The sequence below is a fragment of the Coenobita brevimanus genome, chromosome 115, assembly GCF_032717465.1.
Source record: "Coenobita brevimanus isolate Jiangsu-jjx chromosome 115, ASM3271746v2, whole genome shotgun sequence".
In the NCBI taxonomy this organism is placed as follows: Eukaryota; Metazoa; Arthropoda; class Malacostraca; order Decapoda; family Coenobitidae; genus Coenobita; species Coenobita brevimanus.
The window spans coordinates 2,902,501-2,912,500 of NC_137068.1; the positions used below are offsets into that span (position 1 = coordinate 2,902,501).

At 43.1% G+C, this 10,000-nt stretch overlaps 1 protein-coding gene across 1 annotated transcript in view; it reads right to left on the reverse strand.

Moving 5' to 3' along the window:
* LOC145418605 (uncharacterized) overlaps positions 1–10,000 on the reverse strand; it is a 182,443-nt gene that overhangs the window by 171,906 nt on the left and 537 nt on the right. The gene's annotated exons all lie outside the window — the stretch shown is intronic.

A 10,000-nucleotide genomic window follows, 5' to 3' on the forward strand; every position in this document is an offset into this window, starting at 1 on the left:
CTCCTCCTCATCTCTCTCTCTCTCTCTCTCTCTTTCCCTCCTCTTTCCTCTTATCTACAAATAATTTCTCTTCTCCCTCACTTCCTCTCTCTCTCTCTCTCTCTCTCTTCTTCTCCCCCTTCCTGTCAATTTCCTCTTCAATTATCTTCTCTCTCTCTCTATCTATCTATCTATCATCTCCCTTCTTGCTGTTCCTTCCTCTGCTCCTCTCAATCTCCCTCCTCTCTCTCTCTCTCTCTCTCTCTCTCTCTCTCTCTCTCTCTCTCTCTTTCATTCTCTCATTCTCTTCATTGTTTCCTGTACGGCAAATGCCGGAGGGTCTGGAAGGTGGGGGAGAGAGCCTTCTGCTGTGCTATCCTTTTCTCCTGCTCCTATGCACTATATTAGGATTAAGGCCGGACCACCTCGTAGGGACCGTAAGGTCTGTGTGGTCTGTGTATCTATGTAACTCTATGTAACTCTCTCTTTCTGTATTTTTCCTCGTTTCACACACACACACACACACACACACACACACACACACACACACACACACAATCCCCCCACCTCCATACACACAACCCCACCCTCCACCCCACACACACACACACCATCCCCTCCCACACACACAATCCCCCCACCTCCACACACACACACTTGGCCCCCACACCTGTAAATAACTCTACGGGTATGCCCCTTCTCCCTTCACTGACGCAGCGAGGTATATCCCTGAAGAAATTACCAATAAATGACGTTATTGATTTATCGTTCCTTGTACCGTAGAGGCGGAAGTTGCAAATTCCGCCTCTACGATAGCAACTTCCGCCTCTACGATACAAGGAACGCGAACTCAATAACGTCATTTATTGGTTATTTCTTAAGGGATTTACCTCGCTGCGTCAGTGAAGGGAGAAGGGGCATACCCGTAGAGTTATTTACAGGTGTGGGGGCCAGGTGTGTGTTTGGAGGTGGGGGAGATTGTGTGTGTGGGAGGGGGGGGTTGTGTGTGTGTGTGTGTGTGTGTGTGTGTGTGTGTGTGTGTGTTAAAGGAGGAATATTACAAGATGGAACTGAGAGAGAGAGAGAGAGAGAGAGAGAGAGAGAGAGAGAGGAAGCAAACAGATCAAGAAAATTTATGTTTTCAGGGCGCTACCTCGACGTCCGCAGCGAGACATCTTAACGTGAGCGTGTGTTGTCTTAAGAGGCACGGAGCTCCTTGACTTAGCCTCGATTGTCTTGAGAAAAGGGAGGAGGAGGAGGAAGGGAAGAGAAAGAGGAGGAAGGGAAGAAAGAGGGGAGGAAGGGGATAGAGAGGGAGGAATGATGAGGAAGGAAAGGTGAGGAAAAAGAGGAAGGGGAGAGAGAGGAGGCAGGAATGATGAGAGGGGAAGGAAGAGATGAAAAAGAGGGAGTGGATAGAGAGGAGGCAGGAATGATGAGAGGGAAGGAAGAGAGGGGAAAGAGAGAGTGGATAGAGAGGAGGCAGGAATGATGAGAGGGAAGGAAGAGAGGGGAAAGAGAGAGTGGACAGAGAGAAGGGTGAAAGGATGAGAGAGGGGGAGGGGCGGAGATTGAGAAGACGAAGAGGAAAATGGGAGGAGGGAAGGAAGGAAAAGAAGAGAGGGGAAGAGAAAAGGAGGCGTTTCCCCTCCCTCTCCCCCTCCACCTCACTCACACACACTCTCCTCGTTAATCTCTCACTCCCCATCCTCTCCACATGGCCAAACCACCTCAGTGTATTTCTCCTAACGCTTCCTATCACATCCACGCCACGAAAATAATAATAATAATAATAATAATAATAATAATAATAATAACTTCCCTAACATCCAGATTTTAAAAACTAATCTGCAGTTTTATATCCACTGAGCAAAAAAGTTATATAAGAAAAAAATAAGCCACGAAAATACATGAAATATAACGAAAAGGGAAGGAGGGGAGCGGTGTGTAATCTTTGCCTATTATTATTATTATTATTATTATTATTATTATTATTATTGGTGGCAGTAGTAGTAGTAGTAGTAGTAGTAGTAGTAGTAGTAGTAGTAGCAGTAGTAGTAGTAGTAGTAGTAGTAGTAGTGGTACTTTTATTATTGTTAGTAGAAACACTAGTAATTGCAAGAGCAGTAGCAGCAGTAGTAGTAGTAGTAGTTAAAGTTATAAAGTAGTAAGATGTATTATTATTATCAGTAGTAGTAGTAGTAGTAGTTGTAGTAGTCCCAAATTATGGCATTGTAAGGCTTTCTTAACACCTCTTTCTCAGCTATTTTTTGTATGTGTGTATGTTTGTACGTATGAATGTTATGTACGTGTGTATGTATGTATGTGTGTATGTATGTATGTGTGTATGTATGTGTGTGTATTTATGTATATATGTATGCATGAATGTTATGTATGTATGTACGTATGTATGAATGTATGTACGTATGTATGTATGTACGTTCGTATGTTGTATGTATGTTATTTAAAGATCTACACAGGTAACAAAAAACATACACTATGCCAAAACAGGAATAAACCACTAAAGAGAAGGCGTTTGGCATCCTCCATCGCCCACGAGAACATGGAGGAGTCAACACACAAATTTCTTACCTTATCTTTCACGTTACCTCCAATTTCACGTAATTTCCTCTCCCCTATCTTCTATATTCTTTTCACGTCACTGTAAGCTCACTAGATATGCATAGATTTCACGAATCTTGCTAAATATATGTAGTTTTCACGTATCTTGTTGAATATATATGGTTATCACGTACCTAGCGCCAATGTCCGGAGATAATGGGGAAAAAGACGAGAGGCGAGACACGTGCATCATCCCTACGCTTCTACCTGCCGACACTGACGCGGAGGAATACATGATCATCGGCCTTCACGTCTCAATCTCTCAAAAAACTAGTTCCCATACATTTTAAAGACCGCTTTCCACCCCTTTTCTGGCGTATTCCTTTTATCTATCTGCAATGATGTATCTATTATGCATAGATGTTTAATGAAAAATGCCACAAACGCAATAATTATGGAAAAATCACCTGTACTTGAAGGTGGGGAGCGGCGCGTATTACAAGGGAGCGGCAATTTTAAAACACCCGCCTACTAAGGAATCCCTAACATCTTTATTTATTATTTATTATGCATACTACGCCTTCCTAGTCTAATTTATGCTGTTTATGTCTCCTTAATATAAACTTAGATTGCATTAACAACACAGATGGGAATATAAAAGCCCCGTGGGAAGAAATAAAGCGGTAGGATTGGGTACTTGCGCGACACCTTGACCTACTAGAATACGTGCCAGGCCGCAGCACTCAGGCGGCCATGTCTCTCACGCCCCAAAAAACTAGTTCCCAAACATTCTGGCCATTTTTACTCCTTCTATGGTGATTTGTGGATATTTATTTGCATAATTTTATCCACTGAGAGTAGAGGTTTAATAACTAATGTCAGTATTATTTAATGCAACGTTGAAAAAGGCTACGAAAGCAATATTAGAAGGAGGGAGTGAGGAAGGAGGACTGGAGGAAGGAAGGAGGAAGGAAGGAAGGGAGTGATGGAGAGAGGGAGGAAGTGGTGGAGGAGGGAGGGTAGTAGTAGTAGTAGTTAATATCTCCTGAACCCATTGACGGATTCCCACCAAACTTTTGTCATTGATGCAGTATGAGACGATAATGAATTTGTTAGGTCAGCTAGGTCATGGGGTCAAAGTTCAAAGTCATATGGGGTCGGCTTGGTTTATCCTTGTGACAGCGATATCTCCTGTAATCCTTAACAGATTTTGACCAAACTTTTGTCAGTGATGCAGTATGAAGAGACGATGAAGTGATTAGGTCAGCAAGGTCAAGGGGTTAAAGGTCAAGATCATATGGGTGTATGCGCGATATCTCCTGAAACCCGCGACGGATTTACACCAAACTTTTGTCAGTGATACAGTATGAAGGGACGATGAAGTAATTAGGTCAGCAAGGTCAAGAGGTCAAAGGTCAAGGTCATGTGTATGCGCGATATCTCCTGAACTCCTTAACAGATTTCGACCACACTTTCGTCAGTGGTACAGTATGAAGGGACGATGAAGTGATTAAGTCATGAAGGTCAAGGGGTCAAAGGTCAAGGTCATATGGGGTCGACTTATCTTTAGCCTCACTTCAACCCACAATGAAATTACTTAGAAGCGTGTGTGTTACTAGTTCTGGGCTCAAGTTCTCAGTATTTTCCTTTTTTCTTCTTTTGTTTATCTTTTTTGCTTATATTTCTTTGATGTTCTTTTTTTCCTTTCTTTTTACTTGTTTATTTTCCAGTCCTCATCAGTCCCTATTCCATCTACCCTATTTAATTTTCCTATTTTCTTTCTTTTTTTCCTTTATTTATTTTTTAATGTGTTTTATCTTTCCTCCCTAACTCTTTTCTAGCCTATGTTATTTTGGTATGAGTGTTTTAATATTTTTCTATTCTCTCTCTGTCTGTCTGTCTGTCTGTCTGTCTCTCTATCCATGCATCCATTCATCCATCTTCTCTCTCTCTCTCTCTCTCTCTCTCTCTCTCTCTCTCTCTCCATGCATCCATTCATCCACCTTCTCTCTCTCTCTCTCTCTCTCTCTCTCTATCTATCTATCTATCTTTCTATCTATGTCAACCAATCCTTCCATCCATCCATCCTTCCTTCCTTCTATTAATCTCTCTCTCTCCCTCAGAAGAAAAAGAAAATGACAAACAGGAAAAAAAAAAAATGAGGCTATTTACTTCTTGTCCTGGAGTGCCAAAGTGTGTGTGTGTGTGTGTGTGTGTGTGTGTGTGTGTGTGTGTGTGTGTGTGTGTGTGTGTGTGTGAGAGAGAGAGAGAGAGAGAGAGAGAGAGAGAGAGAGAGAGAGAGAGAGAGAGAGAGAGAGAGAGAGATCCCAGACACCCCTACTAAGGAAGCTATTTTCTTGTAAGGCTTCTATTGTATAAACTTGAGAGAGAGAGAGAGAGAGAGAGAGAGAGAGAGAGAGAGAGAGAGAGAGAGAGAGAGAGAGAGAGAGAGCGGAAGTGTGCGGCTGAAGGAAAGACGGGAAGACGAAAGCAAGGAAGGAAAGAAGGAAGGAAAAAAGGCACGAAATAAGAAAAGCAGGAAGGAATGAAGAAAGGACGAAAGAATGGTAAACGGAAAGAAAGAGAAAGGAAAGAGAGCAGAAAGGAAGGAAGGGAGGAAGGAAGAAAGGAAGGAAGGATGATTGGATGGATGGATGGATGGATGGATGGACGGATGGATGGAAGGAAGGAGGGAAGGAAGGAAGGAGGGAAGGAAGGAAGGAGGGAAGGAAGGAAGGAGGGAAGGAAGGAAGGAAAGGAAAGGAAGGAGGGAAGGGAAGGAGGAGGAATGGAAGGGAGGAAGGGAGGGAGGGAAAGTGGCACCTCTCTCCTGAAGTCATTATCGATCCTCCCTCCTTCCTCCCCCTCCCTCCCTCCTTTTCCCTCCCCCTCCCCTCTCTCCCTTCTCCCCATCTCCCTTCCTCTCCTTCCTCCTCCCTCTCCCTGCTCCATCCCTACCCCCTCCCCTCTCTCCCTTCTTCCTATTCCCCCTTCCTCCCTTTCCTCCTCCCTCCTCCTCCTCCATCCCAACCCCCCTCCCCTCTCTCCCTTCTCTTTCCTCCTCCTGTCCCTCTCCTCCTCCCTCCCTCCCCCCCTTCTATTTCCTCTCCCACTCCTCCACCCCCACCCCTCGTTCTGCATGAAGAGGGGAGGGGAGGGGAGGGGAGGGGAGGGGAGGTAAGGGGAGGAGAGGAGGAGGAAAGGAGGAGAGTGGAGAGAAATGAAGGGACGGCAGAAGAGGGAGGGAAATCGAAGAGAGAGAGAGAGAGAGAGAGAGAGAGAGTATTTTGCACCATAACACTATACCTTAACCCTTTATTAACACCATAACACCTTCACATCCTCACTATATCACCAATTAACACCGTAACATCACCACCACCACCACCGCAACAATGATAATAATAATGATGGTGATGGTGATGATGATGATGATGATGATGATGATACTAAATACTACTACTACTACTACTACTACTACTAATAATAATAATAATAATAATAGTACAGGAACAACAAAATAACAATACTAATAAAAATAACAACAACAATAATAATAATCATAACAGTAATAATAATAATCCATCCATCCATCATCCAATCCTACGTTGCCCCATGAGGGCCGTAGAAGCCCGGGGCTAGGCAAGTTGGTCCTGACATTTAAGATGAGAGTGACCAGCCTCACTCATCCCTGAGTGGCATTACGTGAGCAGTAAGCCCCAACCACCCCTTGGATATAAACCTACAAAGACTCAATCCGACTGATTACCCACTAAACCACCAGACGCCAAAATTTGGTTATATGGTTACCACCCAGCGTAGTAAATGGTTTCCTGGTGTACAGGAAACCATTTGGCTTATCACTCAATGTAAAGTCACCCGTAGGCAGAAGGAAGAGGAAAGAATGAAGGAAAGACAGAAGAGGGAATGTAAAGTCACCCGTAGGCAGAAGGAAGAGGAAAGAATCAAGGAAAGACAGAAGAGGATGGCAGGAAAGAAGGATGGAGGACAGGAGAGGACAGACACCTGAGAGCAGCACTGCATCAAGTGAGTGGATGGTGAGCGTCTCCACCTACCACATAATAATAATAATAATAATAATAATAATAATAATAATAATAATAATAATAATAATAATTCCCAAGCCATTTTTAAGACCTTCCAATTCTGTCTACCTAACAACTCGGAAGCCACGCACCTTTCCCTCCCCCCCCTCCTCCCTCCCCCTTCCCCTTCCCCCTCCCCCTCCCCCCAACACGTGACAGGAAGTGGTCAGTTGGTAGGTGAAGGGGTTAACTGTAAAGGGAGGGGAGGGAAGGAAAGGGAAGGGAAGGGAAAAGAAGGGAAGGGAAGGGAAGGGAAGGGAAGGGGAGGGAATGGAAGGGAAGGGAAGGGAAGGGAAGGGAAGGGAAGGGAAGGGGAGGGAAAGAGGAGATGGAAAGAGAAAAGAAAGAGCTGAGTATGGGAGACGGGAGGGGAGGGGAGGGGAGGGAAGGGGAGGAAAGGTGACAGGACAGGTAAGGAGAGGGAGGGAGAGATGGAGAGGGAAGGAAGGAACTGAGTAAAGGAAAGGGGGGGAGAGGAGTGGAGTGGAGAGGAGAGGAGAGGAGAGGAGAGGAGTGGAGAGGAATGAAGAGGAGAGGAGTGGAGAAAAGAGGGGGAAGTGGAAAGAAGCGGAAGGAACTAGATAAGGGAAAGGGAAGGGAAGGGAAGAAGAGGAGGGGAGGGGATGATAATGAGAGGGGAAGGGGAGGGAGTGACGAAGAGGGGAAGGAAGTGGGCAAAAGGAGTACAAAGGAATACAAAGGAAAGCAAACAGCAACAGTCCTTATGGTCCTTTCGAGGCTGCTTGTTAGAGAAAACTATGACTACCAGATCTAACTCTACATGCTGAAGGATAAGGATAGTAAAGCAAGAAGGCTCCCCCCACCACCAAACCCTCCAGGAAAAAGTGAGAAAAACCACCATGCAGCCTGGAAAAACTGACATGGAAATTTTATAGGAAAGGCTGAAAGAGAATGTAAGGGGTGACACTGATAAATAAGTTACAGATAAAGAAACAGATATTGATGGATAGACAGCTGGCTTTTACTACACCACCTCTCTCTCTCTCTCTCTCTCTCTCTCTCTCTCTCTCTCTCTCTCTCTCAAACACGAAGCCTCCCCATTGTTTACATAATCAGCTGACAACCACGTGACTCCCAATCGACCCCGGACGAAGGAGAGAGAAAACAGGATATATTTACAAGAAAAAATAATTCATAATATTTCTCCCCACACGCCATCCTATTTTTTTATTTAACGTGTATTATTATTTATATTTATACTGGGTTCGGGAAAATGGCTCCTTCACGTGGTGGCACTCATATAACTGGGCGGTGGAGCTGACTGGTTATACACACGTCCCTCAACTCCCTCCCTATCCCCCGAAAGGACGATGCTGGACTGCAGGAGAGAGGGAACTTCAGCCTGCAGTCCACTGGGTTCACGTTTCAGATGGATTTAGGGATACAATTACCACTACAATGAAACAAAAGCATTCGGGGGCCGAATGCTAATCGTCCGCCAAAATATCTTGTTGGGTAGGGTAAAAGCTCAAATTCTGTAACACACACACACACACACACACACACACACACACACACACACACACACACACACACACACATGGTTGCCCTTTCCTGAAGATTTGGTGAAAAATCGTCCACAACTTTTCGAGATATTTTGGCGACAGATACACACACAGTCACACACCAACAAAAACTATATCGCCTCGCCTTGCCAAATGCGGGAGATAATTACTACATCATACTTATATACTCACTACGACACCGCCCTTGCCAGCCAGGTGAGCAGACTTACCTGTGGGGAAAAGACAGGTAAATTAGTAAATACAGGTACAGGTAAAGGTAAGCTGGATAAATGAGACTAATATACGCAGGTAAAGTGAATAAATGAGTAATTAATATATGTAAAGGTAAATTGGATAAATGAGAGAATAATTAGCACAAGTAAAGGTAAACTGGATAAATGAGATTAATAAATAAACACACAAAAGGTAAATTTAGTGAGAATATTTAATTAGCAAGCACAGGTAGAGGTAATTTGAATAAACGAGACTAATTAAATCACAGGTAAAGGTAAACTGGATAAATGAGATTAAAAAATACACACAGGTAAAGGTAAATTCATTCCTTTAAAAAATAGGCTTCACTTTTGTCAATGGTTTCAGTAATTTATCTATCTATCTATCTATGTCTATATACATATACACACACACAAAGACAAATATATATAAATAGTCTCTCTCTCTCTATACATACATACATATACTGTATAGATAGACAGACAGATATAGATAGATAGACAGATAGATAGATCAACGACTGATGACGATGATGATGATGATGATGCTACATAAATCTGTATTACCTGGGCACACCTGCTTTTCACCAGCCTAGATAGTCAAGGTTCAAATAATCTATCTATCTATCTATATCTATTTACCTACCTACCCACCTACCAATCTATTTATGGTATTAAATAGTGTGGTATCTTCCCCTCCTGTAATTGCCTCCGCCTAAAAATAAAAAAATAGAAATAAAAAAAGAAAGAAAAAAGAGAGTCTTGGAAATTACCCGAGTCTCCCCTCACCCCCCCTGACCTTGACCTGGGAGCCATTATAAGCTATTTTATCTATCTATCTATTTATCTGTCTGTTTATCTATCTATCAGGATGGATGGATGGTGATAAGCATGGAAAGAGATAGACAGACAGGTAGATAGATACATATAATCAAACAGATAGATAAATATGCAGACGGATAGACTGATAGATAGACAGACACAGATACACAGATAGATACAAGGAGATAGATACACAGGAAAATACATAGATGGCTAAATAATGAAATCAAGCCATGTATGTCTGTGTCTGTCTTTGTGTTTATTCATTTCTTTCACGAGAGCGGTAATAGATATCGACATAAATCTGTTTCGATTAGGTCGGGGTAAGTCCAGGGAGTGTCAGAAAAATGAGAGAGAAAAAAAAATGGCGATCGCGCGCAACTCGACGGCGCGAAATCGTCGGAAACAGCGACACACGAAAATATGCGAAAATCACTTACTCGACTTTTTGGTAGGAACTGGTCACTGTGGACTTAATAACGGTATGGAAACAAAGATAATGATATTTGCAACCTTTTTTTTGAGGGGAAAGGATATTAGTTTGTCCTGTAAATATTTGCGTGAAAGCAACAGTAAGAAACAAAGTAGGAAATTCGAAGCAAATGGGTTAAGTAATGAAGCAGAGGAGCGAGTGCGGTGGAGCAGATAGACAGACATAGATAGATAGATAAATAGATATAGATAGACTGATAGATACAGACAGATAGATAGAGATACAGATAGACAGACAGATACAGAGATAGACAGTGCAAGCCACGAACTCTACCGACCA